Source organism: Cervus elaphus, chromosome 11 (genome assembly GCF_910594005.1).
Source record: "Cervus elaphus chromosome 11, mCerEla1.1, whole genome shotgun sequence".
Classification (NCBI taxonomy): domain Eukaryota; kingdom Metazoa; phylum Chordata; class Mammalia; order Artiodactyla; family Cervidae; genus Cervus; species Cervus elaphus.
This window is the reverse complement of record NC_057825.1, coordinates 46,093,645-46,117,496: the sequence shown is the minus strand read 5'-3', so window position 1 is coordinate 46,117,496 and position 23,852 is coordinate 46,093,645. Positions and strand designations below refer to the sequence as shown.

Here is a 23,852-nt window from a genome sequence, read left to right as displayed (position 1 = left end):
CACTGTTTATAACAGCCAGGACATGGAAGCAACCTAGATGCTCATCAGCAGACGAATGGATAAGGAAGCTGTGGTACATATACACCATGGAATATTACTCAGCCATTAAAAAGAATTCATTTGAATCAGTTCTAATGAGATGGATGAAACTGGAGCCCATTATACAGAGTGAAGTAAGCCAGAAAGATAAAGAACATTACAGCATACTAACACATGTATATGGAATTTAGAAAGATGGTAATGATAACCCTATATGCAAAATGGAAAAAGAGACACAGATGTACAGAACAGACTTTTAGACTCTGTGGGAGAAGGCAAGGGTGGGATGTTCAGAGAGAACAGCATTGAAACAAGTATACTATCAAGGGTGAAACAGATCACCAGCCCAGGCTGGATGCATGAGATGGGTGCTCAGGGCTGGTGCACTGGGAAGACCCAGAGGAATGGGATGGAGAGGGAGGCAGGAGGGGGGTCAAAATGGGGAATACATGTAAATCCATGGCTGATTCATGTCAATGTATGGCAAAACCCACTACAATATTGTAAAGTAATTAGCCTCCAATGAATAAAAATAAATGGAAAAAAATAAAATATGTGTTTGGTACAAGAGTTTCTGAGAGTAAAAGATTTTCTATAACAGAAGCTTTCAGAAATATGTAAATAGGTTTCTCTCTGTTTCTCACTTTATCTTTTGTAAATTGCTGCCCAGGTATCAAGGCTTCATTCTAGTTAAAATATTTCAGATTGTCCCCTCAATAGCTCTTCCTCTGCAGAAAGACGATCAAGAACCTAAGCAAAAAAGAGGTTAAGTGTCAAAAAAAGCTAAGTCAAAAATATTTTATATCTCTGTAACAACAATACTAAAGATGCCTCATGCGCTCATGTGTGGGTCAGGCTTCTCAGATGGTTCAGTGGCAAAAGAATCCACCTGCCAATACAGGAGACAAGTATTCAGTCCATGGGTCAGGAAGATCCCCTGGAGGAGGAAAGGACAACTGCACACTTCACTATTCTTGCCTGGAGGACAGAGAAACCTGGAGGGCTTGTAAAGTCCATGGAGTCTCAAAGAGTTGGACATGACTGAGCAAGCACGCACGCATGTGTGGGCCATCTTATGTGTCTATTTCAGGAATGTAAAAAAAGATAAAAAGACATTCCTCTTTGAAATTGACTGGTGACCAGATACTTAATCCAAACTAGCACCCGATTATCACTGACATAACTGAAGATGTATGAAATAAGACTATTTCTATTAGCCTTTGTGAAAGGAAGTAAGGTAATAGCATCAAAATAAGATAAATTTGAGAATTTTGTGCATAATACTAATATGGTGGGATTTGGCTAAATTAAGTGCCAAGCAAACTATAATTTAATAAATGCAAAGAAGAAGCTTTTCTAGAATATATGGGGTAGGCATGGAGTAGAGAAGAGAAATTGTGCTCAATACAAAAAGTATAGGAAAAAAATAGTCAGTGGCTAAGAAATGTAAGAATAAACATGAAAAGAAGAGAAAATTGTTTATAAAGTATTGGAATAAAAGTGAATTCTGCAAATTTTTATTAATGAAAGTCAGTGAGTCCCAAACTAATTCAAAAACAACAATTAAACACTATTTGCATCTAAAAGAAAATGTCATTGAATGATAATATCAGAGAGAAGAATAATTGCATATATAAGTAATACAAACAAAAAATAATGCCAGTGACAAACACTAGATAATTTAGACAAAATTTAATTCTGGTTAAAGCAGTTATGCTTCCTTCTGAAAATAGTTACAAAGTGCCTAGTATAGTCAGTAGTAGAACAGAGCTGAGCATCTAATCTATTAGATCCAGACAAAACACTTTGTGGTCTTAGCTTACCATCAGTCATCTCTTATCTAGCAGTTTAGTGGCCAGATTTCATCACTTTGTCCTAACATTTCTGTCATAGTGGTCATGGGGTTATACCATAAGCATCCTCCTGCTCTCCCGAAGAAGCAACTATAATCAGGGTTAAACATCAGCTCAGTTCAGTTCATTCACTCAGTCGTGTCCGACTCTTTGCGACCCCATGGACTGCAGCACCCCAGGATTCCCTGTCCATCACCAATTCCAAGAGTTTACTCAAACTCATGTCCATTGAGTCAGTGATGCCATCCAACCATCTCATGCTCTGTCATCCCCTTCTCCTTCCACCTTCAATCTTTCCCAGAATTAGGGTATTTTCCAATGAGTCAGTTCTTCACATCAGGTGGCCAAAGTATTGAAATTTCAGCATCAGTCCTTCTAGTGAATATTCAGGACTGATTACCTTTAGGATGGACTGGTTAGATCGCCTTGCAGTCCAAGGGATTTTCAAGAGTCTTCTCCAATACCACAGTTCAAAAGCATCAATTCTTCGGTGCTCAGCTTTCTTTATAGTCCAACTCTTACATCCATACATGATTACTGGAAAAACCACAGTCTTGATTAGATGGACCTTTGTTGGCAAAGGAATGTCTCTGCTTTTTAATATGCTGTCTGGGTTGGTCATAGTTTTTCTTCCAGGGAGCAAGTATCTTTTAATTTCGTGGCTGCAGTCACCATCTGCGGTGATTTTCAAGCCCAAAAAAATAAAAGTCTCTCACTGTTTCCACTGTTTCTCCATCCATTTGCCATGAAGTGATGGGACCAGATGCCATGCTCTTAGTTTTCTGAATGTTGAGTTTTAAGCCAACTCTTTCACACTCCTCTTTCACTTTCATCAAGAAGCTCTTTAGTTTTTCTTCACTTTCTGCCATAAAGATAATGTCATCTGCATATCTGAGGTCATTGATATTTCTCCTGGCAATCTTGATTCCAGCTTGTGCTCCATCCAGCCAAGCATTTCTCATGATGTACTCTGCATACAAGTTAAATAAGCAGGGTGACAATATACAGCCGTGATATACTCCTCTCCTTGTTTAACCAGTCTGTTGTTCCATGTCCAGTTCTAACTGTTGCTTCCTGACCTGCATACATATTTCTCAAGAGTCAGGTCAGGGGATCTGGTATTCCCATCCCTTGAAGAATTTTCCAGAGTTTCTTGTGGTCCACAGAGTCAAAGACTGTGGCATAGTCAATAAAGCAGAAGTAAATATTTTTCTGGAACTCTTGTTTTTTTGATGATCCAGCAGACGTTGGCAATTTGATCTCTGGTTCCTTTGCCTTTTCTAAATCCAGCTTGAACATCTGGAAGTTCACAGTTCACGTATGGCTGAAGCCTGGCTTGGAGAATTTTGAGCATTATTTTACTAGCATGTGAGGTGAGTGCAATTGTGTGGTAGTTTGAACACTCTTTGACATTGCCTTTCTTTGGGATTGGAATGAAAACTGACCTTTTCCAGTGCTGTGGCCACTGCTGAGTTTTCCATATTTGCTGGCATATTGAGTGTAGCACTTTCACAGCATCATCGTTTAGGATTTGAAATAGCTCAACTGGAATTCCATCACCTCCTCTAGCTTTGTTCATAGAGATGCTTCCTAAGGCTTACTTGACTGCATTCCAGCATGTCTGGCTCTAGGTGAGTGATTGCACCATTGTGATATTCTGGGTCATGAAGATCATTTTTTGTATAGTTCTTCTGTGTATTCTTGCCACCTCTTCTTAATATCTTCTGCTTCTGTTAGGTCCATACAGTTTCTGCCCTTTATTGTGCCCATCTTTGCATGAAATGTTCCTTTGGTATCTTTAATTTTCTTAAAGAGATCTCTAGTCTTTCTCATTCTATTATTTTCCTCTATATGCTTGAATTGATCACTGAGGTAGACTTTCTTATCTCTCCTTGCTATTCTTTGGAACTCTGCATTCAAATGGGTATATCTTTCCCCTTTTCCTTTGCCTTTCACTTCTCTTGTATCCACAGCTATTTGTAAGGCCTCCTCATACAACAATTTTGCTTTTTTGCATGTATTTTCCTTGGGTATGGTCTTGATCCCTGCTTCCTGTACAATGTCACGAACCTCCATCCATAGTTCATCAGGCACTCTGTCTATCAGATCTAATCCTTTGAATCTATTTCTCACTTCCACTGTATAGTCATAAGGGATTTTATTTAGGTCATACCTGAATGGTCTAGTGGTTTTCCCTACTCTTGCTAATGTGTTGATCTAGAAATTACAAGTCTTATTAGCCAGCTTATAATAGCCTAGTTGTATAGCCTCAGCAATTGTTTAACAGTATAATTCTCTGCCTGCCTATGGCTAAAGCTACCATAAAATTCCTGGATTTTTAAGCATTTTAAATATACTTTGGAAGAAAAGAATCAATTTTTAAAATATGAGAGTTAAATTTTCATGCTCATTGGTGTTTGGATGATATTGCAGAATGAATTTTTTCAGTTTGATAATAGCATTGTTGTTATATATAATATATTTTTTAATGTGTTTATCTTTTAGAGACTCTGTAAGAATAAAGACAGTAGAACCTGGCAAGTATGTGAGAGAAACTGGTAAAGGAGCAGATGAAATCAGATTTGCCTTTGTTGATAACTGACTGAGTGGGAGACTTTGAGGGATTCAATAATTTTTCTACTTTTGTATATGTTAGACATTCTCTATGGCAAAACAAAAAATGAACCTGATATTAATGAGCCATCAAGCACCTAGATCTTAATTTCCAATGTCCTTTTCAATAAAAAGACACAGGTCTTCTTGTGGAAATGGCTGATTATCTTGGGCTAGAGCTGTAATATAAAGATAAGCATGAAATATCTTGTAATGCTAGAAGGTAAGGAAGTAATCAAAAATCAAAACAACTGGGGCATGTCAAAGGGACACAGAAACATGAAGGAAACCCAACTGCCAAACTTGGAACAATTTGAGCAACAACAACAACAAAAATGTGATCTACAGTATAAAATCAATGTCCATGAATCTACACTGACATAAATAAAACATTAGGCAGATGAACAAATGGGAGAAAGAGACAAATCTTCCAAACAAAAGAATTCCAGTTCATTTATAGAGATACTGACCCGAGTTTGATCCCTAGGTTGGGAAGATCCCCTGGAGAATGGAATGGCTTCACCCACTCCAGTATCCTTGCCTGGTGAATTCCATGGACAGTGAAGCCTGGCGGGCTACAGTCCATGGGGTCACAAAGAGTCAGACACAGCTGAATGATTAACACACACACACACACACACATACACACATACCTGCTCTAGGAGGTGAAACTTGAGTGTGAGCTCTGCTTAATGACTTACTTTCAAAGGGCAGGACATGAGAAAACTGGACATGAGAAAACCAGTTTGGGGGAGTAACTACAGTGGAGAAATGTGGCAAGCATTACCTCTACCAGGTGATCAAGTGTGAAAGTGAAGTTGCTCAATGATTTCTGACTCTTTGTGACCCAGTGAACTGTAACCCGCCTGTCTCCTCTGTCCATGGGATTCTCCAGGCAAGAATACTGGAGTGGGTTGCCATGTCCTTCTCCACAGTGAGGAGTGATTACAGTCTAATTGTTGCTAGGCTGCCAGTATTTTTCTCCCTCCTCAGTGCCCTGAATTCCCCTGGAGTATGTTGCCTTTCCCTTCTCCCTAATCCAGGGATCAAATCTGGGTCTCCTCTATTGCAGGCATAGTCTTTACCATCTGAGCCACCAGGGGCAGCTTATCATCAATGATAAGTCATCTTAAAAGAACCTATAGTTGATATGATGTATGAGAAGGCACTACACCTTTGTGCCCCTCCTACCGGCAATCCACCATCCCAGTCTAACCATAAGGAAAAACCACTGGACAAATTCAGTTTGAGCAGCGTTCTGAAAAATACCTGACCAATACTACTCAAATGGTTGTCATCAAAAATTAAGTCAAGCCTGAGAAAACTGTCTCAGTCAAGAAAAAGCTAAAGAGATACGAAGACAAAATTTGGTGTGATATCTTGGGTGGGAGCCTGGCATAGAAATGAGGACATTAGATGAAAACAGTGAAATTTAAATAAAGTACAGAGTTCAGTTAATAATATTATACTGAGACTGGCTTAGTTTTTACCAATCTACTAACATAAGGAGGTAAAAATGGGGGAAATAGTGTGAGTGGTATATGGGAACTCTATACTTATCTTTGTACTGCTGCTGCTGCTGGTGCTGCTAAGTCACTTCAGTCGTGTCCGACTCTGTGCGAACCCATAGAGGCAGCCCACCAGGCTTCTCCGTCCCTGGGATTCTCCAGGCAAGAACACTGGAGTGGGTTGCCATTTCCTTCTCTAATCTTTGTACTACTTTTCCATAAGTCTAAAGTTATTTCAAAGTAAAGCAAATATATTTAAATGGAAAACGATCAAAAAGGACACTAAGAAAAATGTTTCAAATATATGAATTAATTTTAATATGGTAGAGATATGGCCTAGAATAATGGTGTTTTGGCAAATGAAGTGGGAGGCAAAGACCGTTTATTGAGAATTCATCATGGGCTGAGCTAGGTGCTTCATTTTACATACATTTTACTTGTTGCTTTTCCATTCTTGTATATTTAGACATACAGAAAACACCTCTAAACCAAAAACCCAGCTCTAAATAGCTACCACCTGAGTCCCCCAAGATACAAATAAATCAAATTGACAATTTTTGAATGTTTTTAGAGCTTACATATCACCAAATGTGGCAGGTATGAAAATGAAGTCTTCTCCAGGTTTTTAAATAAATTGCTAAAACCTCAATACCATCCTTTTGCACAAGTGCAAAGCCTTCAAAATTTTATGGGAAACTAAACTTTTATTTCAAAACCAGGCATTCTAGACTGATTTTATAAGAATGTCTATAGTCTAAAACTGTGCTGAAGCACTGCAAGTATTGTGACAGAAACCTCACATTAGTTTGGATGTAAAGCAGCTTATCTGAAACTAGCAGGGAATATGTCAAAATTTATCCTTTTGAAGAAAAATAGTTTTATTTCTATTGAAAATGAAGAGAAAAGAGAAAAATGTGGAATGGCTACAAAATGACCAATTCCATCAAGACTACAATGTCATAAGTATCTTCTGCAAATTAATTTTTATTATGTGGAGATGGTAGAAAAGGATTTTGAGTTGTTCTTTTGAAAGAGATAGGTGACAAAATCTCTGGAATTAAAATTCAAAATATTTATTGAGAATTCATTGTAATAAAACAGTGGACCAAGTTAGAGTAAATAATATTCAAGAAAGTATAAATGAGTGAAAAGATAATGCAAGTTTCTCTGAATTTTCACAATGGAGATATTGTAGTTATTGCATATTTTTAGCACTGGACAGAGGACCAGAAAAAGACAGGACAAGACAGACTTTCTGTCATATTAACATTCAATCTTAGAGCCAATTCTATCAGAATATGTTTATTTTAAAAACATATATGTTTAGAAACATATACATATAAATGTCACATATATGTTACTGGGCTTCCCTTGTGACTCAGCTGGTAAATAACCCACCTGCAATGTGGAAGACCTGGGTTTGATCCCTGGGTTGGGAAGATCCCCTGGAGAAGGGAAAGGCTACCCACTCCAATACTCTGGCCTGGAGAATTCCATGGGCTGTATAGTCCACAGGGTCGCAAAGAGTCAGACGCGACTAAGCGACTGAACTGAACTGAACACATTGTGAACATCATTTTGTAATATTAAATGTTCTTTGTAAAGAAGATTTACTCCTTTATGATATTCCATCAAATGGATATGCAATCATTTCTAATTGTTGCCTTCATTTTGCAAATGCTAGGTTTTTTATTATTTCATTATTTTTAAAATATGCTGAAATGAACATCCTTTTCCATAGATCTTTGACTTCATTCCTTATTTTAATTGGATTATTTGCTAGAAGTGCAATTGCTCATTCATTTATTCACAAACTATTTATAGAAAGTTATGATATACCAGGAATTATTCTATAATTTGGCATACAAGAAAGAACAAAACAACTCTGTTACCCTAATAGATACATATATTAAAGTAAATATAAAATATAATGTTAAGAATGACTATTATTTTGAAAATAATTAAACAAGATGAAGGAATAGAGACAATGATTGAATTTAACAGCATGAAATGATGAGACTCTTAATAGGTATTTTAACTCTCTAGTATTTCAAAAAATCCATATTCTACAGCCACAAGAAAGTTATTAAAGAACATTCAAGAATTATATTTAGTATGGAGATCATGCAAAAGTTACTGTTCTAAGTTCTAGAGATTCTACAGTGAACAAAGAAATAATCTTGCTTTCATAGATGTTGCTATTTAGTGGATTACCACTTGTTATATTTGTTCCTGATATTTGACCCTAGTTTTTCTGTTGCTTCTTAATTTATTCATTAATTGCTATAATGTTCAGAAGTTATAAATGCATATGTTATTAAACCTATCAATTGTTTCAATAAATCCATCCATAGTTTTGATAATATTCCTATTATTCACCATCCTTCTCTCTGTTCCCTTATCTTGTTTCTTCAATAAGCCAGGCATGAGCTCACCTTGGGTGTTTTCCATTTCCATGTTTCCTCTTTGTGGAGTCTTTCTCCAGAAATGCTTTGGATTTATCCCTCCCCTCTTTCAAGTCTTTGTTCATACGGCATCTTCAAAAGGCCTACCATGGCCAGTCTATTCACAACTCTTAAACCATACACCATCCACATTTTTTATCCTTTCTCTCAATAATATTCATCATCTACTGTTATAAGGTACAGTGTACATAGACATGTTGTTTATTTGTCTTCCTCCCTTCCCCTAGAATGTAAGCTCCTAGAGGACAAGTATTTGTGAAGTTTTGTTCACCTCTGTATCCCCAGCATATCTCTCTCTCTATATATATATATATATAGATAGATAGATAGATAGATAGATAGATAGATAGATATAGATATAGATATTTGTTGGTGAAATTATTGAAGTTCTTTTCTATCTTGAGTTTGTAAACATTCACTTATATTTCATTTAAATTTTTAGTTTTATTTCAAACAATGATTCATTTTGGTGTAAGGAGTTAGCTAAGAATTTTATAGTTCTTCAGATGTGGAATTAGCCAATCTTTCAACACTATATGACCATAAACCTTTTTTCCTCTACTGATATGTGAATGTAACTCAATCAAAGGGCACATTCTTATACAAACTAGGTTCTATTGCCCAGGAAAATCAATCTTTGCTAAATTAAACATTAGAAAGAAAGTATGACTTAGTAATTGGTCTACATTATGGGCAAAGTTACAGTGAAAGCTAAGTATTTATCTTCTACCTCTTATAACATAGCATGTATCTTATACCTCTTATGAAATATATATATATATATATATATATATATATATATATATTTAAAACCCATATCTTGTATCTCATAACATATATTGTGTGTGCTCAGTTGCTCTGTCATGTCTGACTCTTTGCAACCCCATGGACTGTAGTCTGCCAGGTTTCTCTGTCCGTGGAATTCTCCAAGCAATAATACTGGAGCAGATTGCCATTTCCTACTCCAGGGAATCTTCCCGACCCAGGGATCAAACCCTCATTTCTTGTGTCTCTTGCATTGGCAAGTGGATAGCATATTAGCTCTTTTTAAATCTAGTAGACATCTTCCATAAGACACTACATCTCTAGAGCTATCTGCTCAGGAAACTCTACATGATTGTGAATAATAAAAATATTAACATGGACTTGAACAGAGAGCATTAATTAAATTATTTGATACCACTACTCATTGCCATACGATGAACGTACCATTATGAACATTTTAAAATTACCCTTTTCTACAGAAATAAAATTTTGCAATATACAAGAGGAAATTACTCAAATGGTTTTTTGTCATACTGTCTCAAGTACTGTATATAGTCTGCTGATCTCCAAAAATTTGTTAACAAACAATCCATATAAAATTCCTAATTGTTGGGATTTTTTAGGATCAAATCTGGGCCATCTTATTAAGGGTTGGAGTTTTGAAACAGTGAAGAGATTAGAATATTTTTCCTATATAAAGTCTTCCCTTTTTAGATTGTCTTCTCTTCTAATGGCTTGATTCTACTTATATGAAAAATCTACTTTGTTTTTCCTTCCTCTGGAATGAATTCCTATAATCCCTTCTTATGTTATCAATTGTCCAGGCATGAATAAATGTAGAATTCAAGGACAAGAGTCCACAAAGCAAATGACTAGCCTATGAAATGTTCTCATTAACATACGACCAAGCCCCAGTTCCTGAAGAAAATAGCATTCACTCACTGTAGCCTACTCAGTGATTAAAACATTATCTTTGCCTACAGTATATTAGGGCTTCCCTGGTGGCTCAGAGGTTAAATCCTCTGCCTGCAATGTGGGAGACCCAGGTTCGATCCCTGGGTCGGGAATATCCCCTGGAGAAGGAAATGGCAACCCACTCCAGTATTCTCACCTGGAGAACCCATGGACAGAGAAACCTGGTAGGCTACAGTCCATGGGTCGCACAGTCGCACATGACTGAGCAACTTCACTTTTACTTTCACAGTATATTACCTCCTAGTTGTACTAGTTGGAAGTAAAAAACCAATATATAGAGAGCAACAACTGTGATGACTATCTTTAATTGACTAAGATATAAGAAATTCAAGACTTCATCTTATTCTTTTTCACTTTTTATTCATCACATTTAATATTACTTCTATTTACCAAAGATTAATAAAAGGTGATTTTGTTATAATGCTATATGCTCTGTAGAGAATACACACAATGTACAAATTTCATGAGAAAATTCAAATTAATTCATTTTAGTTCATTTATGCCCAATAGACTTAGTAATAAAAATAAGTATTGGTTATCATATAAACTCTTACTTTATTTGACATATGGAGATGAAATTTGAGGTGTACAGGTATTGCATGACAACACATTTTTCTTCTGTCCACTCACAAGCTTAAATTTCAGAAAGCTAAATTTTCTCTATGTGCAGCAGAGAAGGTGATTGCATTATCAGGCAATCTTCCCACACCACCCCACTACTGTGACCTGGATAAACAACTAAAATTCATCTCAAAGCTTGCGTTCAGATCTCAGGTTCTCAGAGAATCTGGGCACTTTCAGACTCATTAGTGCAATAACTGTAGAGTTGTCTAAACCACCACCTCCTTTTTGAAACAATCTAATAATGTCTATCTTAGTTAAGTACACTGGGCACTCTCATCAGAATAATCTCTTTCCCAGATTCAAAACAATTAGAAATACAGACTCCACAGATTTCTTCTAATTTCTCTGTCTTGAATGTATAACACATATTTTTTGTATAATGGCAGTTTGTTAGAAATCGCTTTGTGTAATTATTTAGCTCTATCTTATTTTTTTTCATTTATTTTTATTAGTTGGAGGCTAATTACTTTACAATATTGTAGTGGTTTTTGTCATACATTGACATGTATTAGCCATGGATTTACATGTATTCCCCATCCCGATCCCCCCTCCCACCTCCCTCTCTACCCGATCCCTCTGGATCTTCCCAGTGCACCAGGACCGAGCACTTGTCTCATGTATCCTTAGCTCTATCTTTTATGTATAACTAGTATTGCCAAATAATGTGCCTCTGGTACAAGAAACACATCATATAAACCATGTATAGCAATCATAGTGCTTAAGAGTCCTGTCAGAATGTGTCCAATAAGCACTTGCTATGAAATGAAAGGATTTGAAAATCAGACTGACTCTTAAAGATTTGATGAGATGACACTTTCATAAACTAAGTAAAAATATAAAGAGATGCAGTTTTAACTAAAGTGATTCTCTTTTGAGAAGACCCTAAATAACTGACTTGTATCATATATTTTGAACTAAGTAAACTTTTGCCAAGTATAGCATACTTAATTTTTAAGATTTTTTGCCATATCATGAATAATTGTACCTGAGATAAGCCACATGGATTGTTCAAGCCTGACGACTTTTTTTCACACAAAAAATAAAATTTCAGTACCCTTTCCAGGGTCAGGTAGAAGTTAAAATATGTCTATAATTGATGAGAACTGCCATTTTTATATACAAAACAATGTGCTTTTTTTACTTTAATTTTAACTAATTGTGACTGCATAGGTTATGATGTTTTTTATCTAAATTATAGATCAAGTGATTTTTTTTTGGCCACCCCATAGGAAAAACATAGAGTCCAAACAGCTCTGTGAGCTGCAGAGAAACTCTAACAGTGTAAGGCATTTTACATACTCACATTTTTCTTGGAATTTTCCCATAAAGGATATTTTGTGTGGTTCATCTATGTAATAGATAATCATCTTTAACATCTTCGGGACAAATCAAAGTGTTTTTCCAAGGACGTGGACTTGGCACTTATCCAACTCTATATTCACATACACTAGCACACAAACCTGCTGAGCCTTTTATTTACCCGGTAAACCTGGCAGATGTGATCCCAGTGAGGTTCCACTATATTATACAGCTGAATGGAACCCATGTGTTATTGAAAAAAGAAAAAGAAGAGAAAATTAATTCAGCTGTCAATGTAAATAATTGGGGTTATGTTGCTACCCTTCCTAGTCTGCCCGGAAGTTAACCATTTTCTTAACTATTCATAAAAAGAGAGAATTGGGCTTAAATCCACCAATGTATTTTTTGCATTGTGTTGCCCCTATGGCTCTTTACATTCCATTCAGATGGAGTGATGAAGGCACATATTGTTGTCTTAACTGTACGACCTGAAGAGTGTGCCAGATTTAGAGTCAGATAACAGACAGACCTAGAATTCAAGCAAAAGTAGAGAAGTATTTAAATCTCTAACAATGTATTTGCGTCCCTTTGTCAGAAAACATGACTAGAGGGGAAGAAAATTCTGAGGATTGCATTTTTTTCAGTTACATACCCACTGACTGAAAGAATGAAAAATTTTAGCTTGATTTGTCCCCAAGTTTTCCTTTGTTCTGAGAATCTATACCAAAATGAGATATTTGTGACCTTGATTTATAAACTATATAGGCTACATAAATACCCCATAAAGCACTATTTTTATTATGACCTCTTCTTCCTCTTTGATGGATAAATGGTACTGCAACGAGAATAGATTCACTAGTAAAGAACTTATAGGTAATTTATTTTGTAAAATTTATTTGAATATGAAGTATTTTTATCCATAGCAAATCAGTCTACCAACTTCCACAAGTTTTATATAAATAGAGTTGGCATTATAACACAGAATGCTATAAAAAGTAGACAGGTTACAAATAGAAATGCAAATGAAGTGCTAAAATTTTATAGTGGGAAAATGTCTACCTGGCTCTTTTAAATCTGTTTTTTTTTTTTCTGACTGCATTGTTTGCCAAAACATTTTTCCTTGTTTCGTTTGAAAAATGAAATATCATTCTTTAATATTTGGTAAGTGAAATTTCTAAGGAGGTGAAATTTGCAGGGTTGTAATTTAAGAGATAATATTATAAAGCTTAAATCAAGTGTCATTAACTGTATTATTTTTAAACATCTAGTATAGCTATATGTATTTGTGCATATATATTGGGAATAAATAATGTCTGTGTGTGTATATATATATATACAAGCACTTATTATGCATATAAACTTGTTATACACATGCACCTATATACTTGAAAAGAAAGTGAAAGTGTAGTCGCTCAGTGGTATCTGACTCTTTGCAACCCCATGGACTGTAGCCCGTCAGGCTCCTCTGTCCATGGAATTCTCTAAGCAAGAATACTGGAGTGGATTGCCATTCCCTTCTCCAGGAAATCTTCCCAACCGAGGGATCGAACCCAGGTCTCCCACACTGCAGGCAGATCCTTTACTGTCTGAGCCACCAGGGAAGTCACACAACACAAATATTTATGTGTAGATATCTGTTAAGCAAGCTTACAGTCAAGTGTTTAAAGCTGTTTGCTGAGTTGAATTGCTAGTTTAATAAAAGAATACAAAATGTAACCAAACTATTGCAAAAGATTTATAATAATGATTTTTTAATAATATCTTCACCAAATAGAATTCAGTCTTACAAAAGAGTTAACACTTGGCCCATTTTGAAAATAGAAACATTAACATATTTTTCCAACAAGATGTTATTTAATTGCAACCACCATATTAAAAATCAGGTGATCTGATCTGATCTGATCTGTAGCAACCTAACAAAGTTTCAATTGATTATGACCAAGCTAATTAATAAGATGAATTAAACATATTATCCTCAAATGTGGTCAGCTTGAATCCATAAGTAGACATGGCTTCTATCTAGATATTAAGGATCAAATGACTGAGTGCTTTCTACAAACAAGAATCAAAGAATTCCAGGTAATGGAATGTGATATGCCATATAGTCCAGTTATCCATCAGTGCCTGAATCCTTGCTAATAAATTATTTTTATATGATTTTCTAGCATGTGAAAAAATAACCACTGTCTCTCAAGGAAACTGACTTCACTGTAAACACTGTTTGATTTTAGGAACAGAAGTTTTAAATAGCCAAAGTTAGTCTCTCTTTAAACTCTGTCTACTGGTCATCTTTGCATATCTTTAACAACAGACATTAATAAAGATCACTTTTACATAAAATTAACTATTGTTTTTTCAGTATCAATGCACAACTGAATTTAATTAGGAGAGTTACTTACAGTTGATTGGACCAGCTGTACTGTAAACTTGCTTGAGCTTAGACCATTTAAAATCTCGAATTTCTCACATGACAGGTGACCCATATTTTATAGGGAAAAGTTGTTGACTGCAAGGTGGCTAATGACTAAATAATAAAAAGTATCTTTGTCCTTTCTAGTGTTAAACATGTGAAACGTACAAGCACAGTGCTTACTAAATTAAAACAACTCTTTTGAATCTTACAGTTGGGTTTTTATTTTTGTTTTTTTTTAATCCTTGGGATCCAGAGATGAGTCTGCAACTTTTTAATGCAAAAAATAAGGGCAGAATGCATTGACACAACTAGAATTTCTCTATCTCTGATCCTGACCATGCTTGTCAGGAAATATGCCAATGTCCTTAGGATGAGCTCTCTTTCAAGCAAATAGAATCCCAGAAGACCCATGCCTTAACTAGAGACCATCAGCTTAGAATAAAGCTGATACCTTGTATAAGTATACCTGGACGTCCTTGTTGGCTCAGACACTGAAGAGTCTGCCTGCAATGCGGAAGATGCGGGTTTGATCCCTGGGTTGGGAAGATTCCCCTGGAGAAGGGAATGGCTACTCACTCCAGTACTTTTGCCTGGAGAATTCCATGGGCAGAGGAGCCTGGCAAGCTACAGTTCAGGGTTTGCGAAGAGTCAGACATGACTGAGCAACTAACACTTTTATTTCATAGGTACACACATACAAACACACACACATACCACATATCAAAGAGGATGAGAATGAATCAAGATCCCTGTGGAATTCCTGTAAAATTTCCCTCTGTCCATGCATATATAATACTTAATACAATTTTGATAACAACAAATATACAACCAAACCATGCCATAAATTGGCTTGGAATATATAACCTGCTTATGTTGCTTTTCTTAGCTTGTTCATCTACCTGGGAACAATATTTTTGGATTGTTTACTTATTTTTTTCCCTGATACAGACCAAATATCCTATAAATTTTCTACTCTTGGAAGGTGTTTGAAATAACTCACCAAGAATTAAGAATTATCTATTTTGAATACTTTTTGAATATTAATTCTTTAAAACTTTTAAATTAAATCAAATTTATCAGAGATTATTAGGTTGTTAAAATTGTTCTGCCTCTACTGAGGTTAATAATAGCTTTTTAAAATATCCTCCCTTTTCGGGAAAAGTATTTCTTTTATTTGCAGGTGACTTTAGAAAAATGTATTTCTTTTTACCTTTTTTATTTTTTTTTTATTTTTTTTTTCTTTTTACCTTTTTTAAATAACATATATCTGAATTTATTTTAAAAGTCAAATGCAAAAGCTTTTTCCTTTAATATAAAATATAGCTAATTGACTTTGTGATAATAATAGAATAATATTACTTCTTTAATCTCACTAAATGATTGATTTATAAATTCAAATTCTATGGTCATTTTTTCACTAACTTTTTATATTAATCAACTAATTTTGTATTATTAATTAATTGGTTTGTATTAATTAATTGATTTTGTTTTGCTTGTTTTCTGCTGATAATAGTTATGCCTGTTTTTCTGAGGTTCAAATTAAGCAATAGTCCTCTAATCATGATTTCCAGCATCTTTTCTTTCTTTGGGGACAACTGTGAATATGTCATTAGGAATGATTTTTAATAATCCCCTAAGCATGCCTCTGAAGTGTCATTTCAATGTTTCTTGTCACATTTCCTTCGAAGTCAAAGTTCCCAAAGATATTCTTGAGGAACACTAGTCCTTTACAATCTCCCATGGAAAACAATGCAAGGAAAACATATTTGGGAAATGCAGCATACTTCATTCACTTGTTGGATTGTTGTCTTGTTGATTCTGTTTGTGATGCCATTTGTCTCACTGTTCTCAGTGTTCGCTGAATCCAGTGTAGGCAAGGGTCCAGCTGAGAGGCTGGAAGAAGATGCAAGGAACTGCAAGCATGTTTATTCTCTCCTGGCTGGCACAGTGGCCAAAACACAGCCTCTCTCCTAGCTGATGCAACAGCTATAGGAGCAGCCATAACAAAACCATAACGTAGCCACAGTATAACCTCATATAACATAACCTTGATGCCACCCCAATGTAGCCCCAGTGCAGCAGCAGCCAGGACTTTTCAGGTGAAGCTTATGTATGTTTACAGAACAAAAGTAGCCGGTGGCCAAGTGAGTACCTCCTGACATACCTGCACAGGGCTATAAGTGATCTCAGCTTATATAACTGTGCATAGTCGTTGTTCACAGATCATGGGGCAAGAAGGCATGAGAATGTGGGGTGAGAAAGAAAGCCTGACTGGCACCAACTAGTTAATTTCCCCACTAGAGTCATACTGAATATTTAAAGTGTTGTGACCTTCTGAGTTTAAACTATTCAAAATCACCCAGCTTTTCCTAAATATATTTCATTTTGAATTCCCAACAGCCCACTGATATTTGTCCTCTTACAGTTAAGCTTACTGACTTTTGTGGTTCCTTGGAACCACGCTTTGGGAACTCCTGATATTCATCATTGTTTTTAGATTTGCCATCAAAAGTAATTTACACTTAAATCAGTTTTCAAAATGCCTAAAATGGGATAAACTATGCCTTAGGAGTCTATTAACTCTAACTTCCTAAAAATCTACTCTAGAGGCAATGAAAAATGGTATGAGTGTTGTAAAGCATTATAATATTTATATCGTGGACCTGGCAGCAACTTGGTAGCAGAATGAAATAGCTAGGACTATCAGAATGGAAGGTTTGCACTACCATCAAGTAACTAGAAAACTAGGGACTATTGTTGAAGGTCCAAAACTGGAAAAGAGAGTAATCGAAATATATATTTGGTAAATAAACGATAAATCCAGCTTACCATTTTGCATCAGAAAGGACAAATAAGACTGAGAAAGGTAAACAAGTGAACAATTTCCCAGTATGGATGTGCTACCTAGAGATTGGGGTATGGTTTGGGTTCAGTGGTTATATTACCAAACTCAGGACCAGATGCTCATTGCTCAAAAAAAAAGTGGGGGGAGTTGATATAATCAGAAAAACTGGTAATCTGGGAAGGAGGCCGGCTTGTGTTCCAGAAACCAACTCTCAGCTTTTTGCTGTTATAATTGACTAGAAAGATACACCAGTTATAATTTACTTTAAAGAGTTTACATTTTAACAGATTATTACATAAATTATTTTATATAATAACTAAGGCAAATTAAATTTCTTTTAAATTTTCTAGTTTTCACAATCATAACATAAGGACACTTGAATAATACAGTGGCCATATAAAGTTACTTATTTTCTATACACTATACCAAATAGAGACCACTCTGAATTTTATTTTTATTTTTCAGTTCCTCTACTCGTATTTTAGCTCACTGTAATTACAGAGAGATTAGTTTTTCATCTGTGAAACATGCTAGATATATTTTCTCCATAATTACCTTTTGCTTTTTGTCTATATTTATTGTCTTTTTTGTATCTGTGTGAAATTTTATCAAATTAATAACCTTTTACATTTTGTATCTGAATTTTGAATGCTAATTTTAAAAGGTTTTTCCATTACTAGGTTGTAGATTATTTAATCTAATTTTTCTAGTACTTATATGTCTTCACTTCTTACATTAGATATCTTATTCACTGGAGTTTATTCTTATGTGAGGTATGAATCTAGTTTCATTTTCTTCCACATGGCTCTCTGATTACCTAATACTTCAAATGTAAAAAATCCATATTTTCTCCATATTTCCCAGTAATTTGACATGCTACTTTTATTTTATATGAAGATGACTCCACCTTTATGGCAGAAAGTGAGGAGGAACTAAAAAGCCTCTTGATGAAGGTGAAAGAGGAGGATGAAAAAGCTGACTTAAAACTCAACGTTAAAAAAGCTAAGATCATGGCATCTGGTCCCATAACTTCATAGCAAATAGACGGAGAAACAATGGAAATAGGAGCAGACTTTATTTTGGAGGGTTCCAAAAATCACTGCAGATGGTGAATGCAGCCATGATATTAAAAGACACTTACTCCTTGGAAGAAAAGCTAAGACAAACCTAGAGAGCCTTGGAAGAAAAGCTATACCAAAATTAGAGACTATTAAAAAGCAGAGACATTACTTTGCCTACAAAGGTGCATATGGTCAAAGCTAGGGTTTTTCCAGTAGTCATGTATGGAGTGAGAGTTGGACCATAAAGAAGGCTGAGCATTGAAGAATTGATGCTTTTGAACTGTGGTGTTGGAGAGGACTCTTGAGAGTCCCTTGGAATGTAAGATCAAACCAGTCAATCCTAAAGAAAATCAATCCTGAATATTCATTGGAGGGACTGATGCTGAAGCTGAATCACCAATACTTTGGCTACGTGATGCAAAAAACTGACTCAATGGAAAAGACCCTGATGCTGGGAAAGATTTAAGGCAGGATAAGGGGACAACAGAGGATGAGATGGTTGGATGGCATCACTGATTTGATGGACATGAGTTTGAGCAAGCTCTGGGAGTTGGTGATGGACATGGAGGCCCGGCGTGTTGCAGTCCATGGGGTCACAAATAGTCAGACATGACTAAGAAATTGAATAACAACATATCTATTAATGCTTAGATTTACTTTTTTCTCAAATCAATATTAAACTTTTCTTACTAAGTGATTTTTTTAAATTATATTTATAATAATTTTTTAATGTTTTATAATTTTTGTAGTCTCAGAAATACAGGAAATTAATCAGTTATACACATGTACACACATATATATATCCATATATATGTATATTCCTACTCATTTTTAGATTCTTTTCCTATATATGCCATTAAAGTATTGACCAGCATTCCTTATACTATATAGTAGGTCCTTACTAGTTATCTATTTTATATTTAGTGTGTATATGTCAATCCCAGTTTCCCAATTTATCCCTCTTCTCAATGCCCTAGTAACCATAAGTTTGTTTTCTATGTCTGTAACTCTATTTCTGCTTTGTATATAAGTTCATTTGTACGCTTTTTGTAGATTCCACATATAAGTGTTATCATATGTAATATGTTTCTCATTGACTTCTTTCAGTTTGAAAATCTCTAAGTCCATACATATTGCTACATATGGCATTATTTTGTTCTTTTTTATGGCTGAGTAATAGCCTATATATGTATAGAATATATATATAGCATATATATGAATATATTTAGAATATATATATAGCAAGCCTAGGCTTCCTAAGGTGGTGTTAGTGGTAAAGAATCTGCCTGCCAGTGCAGGAGATACAAGAGATGCAGTCTCGATCCCTCAGTTGAGAAGATTTCCTGAAGTAGGAAATGGCACCCCACTTCAGTATCCTTGCCTGGAAAATTCCATGGGCAGAGAAACCTGACAGGCTACAATCCATGGGGCCACAAATAATTGGACACAACTGAGCGACTGAGCACTTGTGTATATAAATATATCATATCTTCTTATCCATTCCACCGATCATGGGAATTTAGGTTGCTCCTATGTCCTGGCTATCGTAAACAGTGCTGCAATGAACATTGAGGTACATGCATGTTTTTGAATTATGATTTTTTCTAAATATATGCCCAGGGGTGGGATTGCTTAATCATATGTAAATAACTATATTTTAGTTTTTTAAGAAACCTCCATACTGTTCTCCATGGTGGCTGTACCCATTTGTATTCCCACCAACAGTGTAGGAGGTAAAACAAACAAGAATTTAAAGTGATTTTTTTCATGTTGCTATTATAAATTCAGCTTACTCTTACAATATTCTAACTAGTTCTTATTCATATATAAAGATTATTGACTTTTACCTGATTGTTTCATATTCTGCCACCTTATATGAAATGTTATTGTTTGTGGTAATATTATCACTGATTCTCTAAGGCAAGGGTTAGTAAACAGTTTCTGAAAGAGTCAGATAATAAATACCATAAGCCTCCTTGGCTTACAGTAACTTTCCTGTCACAACTATTTAACTCTATTGTTGTTGTACAAAAGCAGCTATAGACAGTATGGAAATGAATGAACATGGTTGTCCTCCAATAAAACTTTATATACAAAAACTTCATCTTGCAAAACAGAATGTCAGGCTGTGAGCCATAATTTGCGATCTTGCCCTAGACTGCCAATAATAGATGGCCATCTGGAAATAAAAGTTGTATTCTGTTCATTATGTTTAATCTTTTATCTAAATGTGTTCATCAACACCTCAAGTTCAGTTCAGTCACTCAATCGTGTCTGACTCTTTGCGACCCCATGAATCGCAGCATGCCAGGCCTCCCTGTCCATAACCAACTCCTGGAGTCCACCCAAACCCATATCCATTGAGTCGGTGATGCCATCCAACCATCTCATCCTCTGTCGTCCCCTTCTTCTCCTGCCCTCAATCTTTCTCAGCATCAGGGTTTTTTCAAATGAGTCAGTTCTTCGCATCAGGTGGCCAAAGTATTGGAGTTTCAGCTTCAACATCAGTCCTTCCAATGAACACCCAGGACTAATCTGCTTTAGGATGGATTGGTTGGATCTCCTTGCTGTCCAAGGGACCTTCAAGAGTCTTCTCCAACACCACAGTTCAAAGCATCAGTTCTTCAGTGCTCAGCTTTCTTTATAGCCCAACTCTCACATCCATACATGACTAATGGAAAAACCAGAGCCTTGACTAGATGGACCTTTGTGGAAAAAGTAATGTCTCTGCTTTTTAAGATGCTGTCTATGTTGGTCAAAACTTTCTGTCAAAGGAGTAAGTGTCTTTTAATTTCATGTCTTCAATCACCAGCTGCAGTGATTTTGGACCCCAAAAATATAAAGTCAGCCACTGTTTCCACTGTTTCCCCATCTATTTGCCATTAATAACACCTCCAATGCACCAGAGGCATGCCTACTACAGAAACAAAAGGCAAAGATATCCATACAAGTAGAGATACTGGACATCTTTACCTTTTGTTATCTCTAGTATGCATGCCTCTGGTGCTCCTCCAATAAATAAAATACTGGCTTTAGGATTGACGCATACAGTATTTTTTACTATGTAAAGTAAGTATCCATCAATGCTAAATTATCATTTCCCCCACCCCCCCCCCCACCGGAGATATATATTTAATTTTATAAAAGACCCTTTCAACATCTACAGAGATAATCATGAATTTTCAATTTGGGTCTATTAACCTAGTGAAACTAAGATTTAGATTTACTTAAGATTACTTTAGATTTATTTAAGATTAAGATTTAGAGCTTAGAAAACTAAGATCATGGCACCCGGTCCCATCACTTCATGGCTAATAGATAGGCAAACAATGGAAACAGTGACAGACTTTATTTGGGGGCGGGGCCTCCAAAATCAATGCAGATAGTGAATGCAGCCATGAAATTAAAAGATGCTTGCTCCTTGAAAGAAAAACTATGACCAACCTAGACAACATATTAAAAAGCAGAGACATTCCTTTGTCTACAAATGTTTGTCTGGTCAAAGCTATGGTTTTTCCAGTAGTCTTGTATGGATGTGAGAGTTAGACTATAAAGAAAACTGAGAGCTGAAGAATTGATGCCTTTGAACCATGGTGTTGGAGAAGACTCTTGAGAGTCCCTTGGACTGCAAGGAGATCAAGCCAGTCCATCCTAAAGAAAATCAGTCCTGAATATTCATTGGAAGGACTGATGCTGAAGCTGAAGCTCCAATACTTTGGCCACCTGATGTGAAGAACTGACTCTTCGAAAAAGACCCTGATTTGGGGAAAGCTTGAAGGCAGGCAAAGAAGGGGACGACAGGGGATAAGATGGTTGGATGGCCTCACCGACTTGATCAACATGTGTTTGAGAAGCTCCGAGAGTTGGTGATGGACAGGGAAGCCTGATGTGCTGCAGTCCGTGGGGTTGCAAAGAGTCAGACATGACTGAGTGACTGAACTGAACTGAACCTAGTAAATTATAATCAAAAGATTTATGAATGTTAAATTCACACTAAAGCCTTTGACCATGTGGATCACAACAAAATGTGGAAAATTCTTGAAGAGATGGGATTACCAGACCACTTTGCCTGCCTCCTGAGAAATCTGTATGTTGCTCAAAAGCAACACGTAGAACCAGACATGAAATCATGGACTGGCTCAAATTTGGGAAAGAAATACATCAAGGCTGTATTTTCTTACACTACTTATTTAACTTGTATGCAGAGTACATTATGTGAAATGCATGGCTGGATGAATCACAAGCTGGAATCTAATGCTGGGAGAAATATCAATAACCTTAGATGTGCAGATGACACCACCCTAATGGCAGAAAACAAAGAGGAACTAAAGAACTCTTGATGACAGTGAAAGAGAAGAGTGAAGAAGCTTGACTTAAAACTCAAAATTCAGAAAACTAAGATCATGGCATCTGGTTCCATCACTTCATGGTAAAAAGATCAAGAAAAAATGGAAACAGTGATAGACTTTATTTTCTCGGCTCCAAAAACACTGTGCATGGTGACTGCAGCCAGGTAATTAAAAGATGCTTGCTCCTTGGGATGAAAGCTATGACAAACCTAGACAACATATTAAAAACAGAGACATCACTTTGCCGACAGAAGTCCATATACCTGGAGCTATGTTTTTTCCAGTAGTTATGTACGTATGTGAGGGTTGGACCATAGAGAAGGCTGAGCACCAAAGAATTGGTGCTTTTGAACTATGGTTTTGGAGAAGACTCTTGAGAGTCCCTTGGACTGCAAGGAGATCAAACCTATCAATCCTAAAGTAAATCAACCCTGATTATTCATTGGAAGACTGATGACAGAGGATGAGATGGTTGGATGACATCACCAACTCAATGGACATGAATCTGAGCAAACTCCAGGAGACAGTGAAAGACAGGGAAGTCTGGCATGCTGCAGTCCATGAGGTTGCAAAGGGTTGGACAAGACTGAGCAACTGAACAACAACAATGAATGTTAAACCAATCTTACATTCTTAGGATAAATCTTATCTAGCCATGATGCATTATATTTAATGTATGAAAAGATATTTGCTAATATTTTATTTAGGAATTTTGCATAAATATGCTTGTGAGAATTGTTATTTTATGTCAGTGTGCAGACTCTTCCTAACCCTCTTTTTTTGGCATATGAGTCAGAGGTGGCTCTGCTTATTTATTGCAATAGTTCTAAAAAAAATGCAACTTTGCATCATTATCTTTCTATCAGTTATATATTAAGTATGGGTTATAGTCAATTGTGTTTACTATTGTTGATAAGTATGATTTTTGAAAAGATTAGCTGGCTACTATTGTCCTATGGAAACATTACATTCTTTATTATTGTTTATACAGTTATTTTCACACACGCAAAATTGTTTCTCTATTTTGTTCAGATATTTGTTTT

The 23,852-nt window shown here is 35.9% G+C and overlaps 1 protein-coding gene across 2 annotated transcripts in view; it reads left to right on the top strand.

The window, feature by feature from the left end:
* The window catches only part of LRRTM4 (leucine rich repeat transmembrane neuronal 4), a 917,127-nt gene that overhangs the window by 733,629 nt on the left and 159,646 nt on the right, over positions 1-23,852 (top strand). The window lies entirely within an intron of this gene.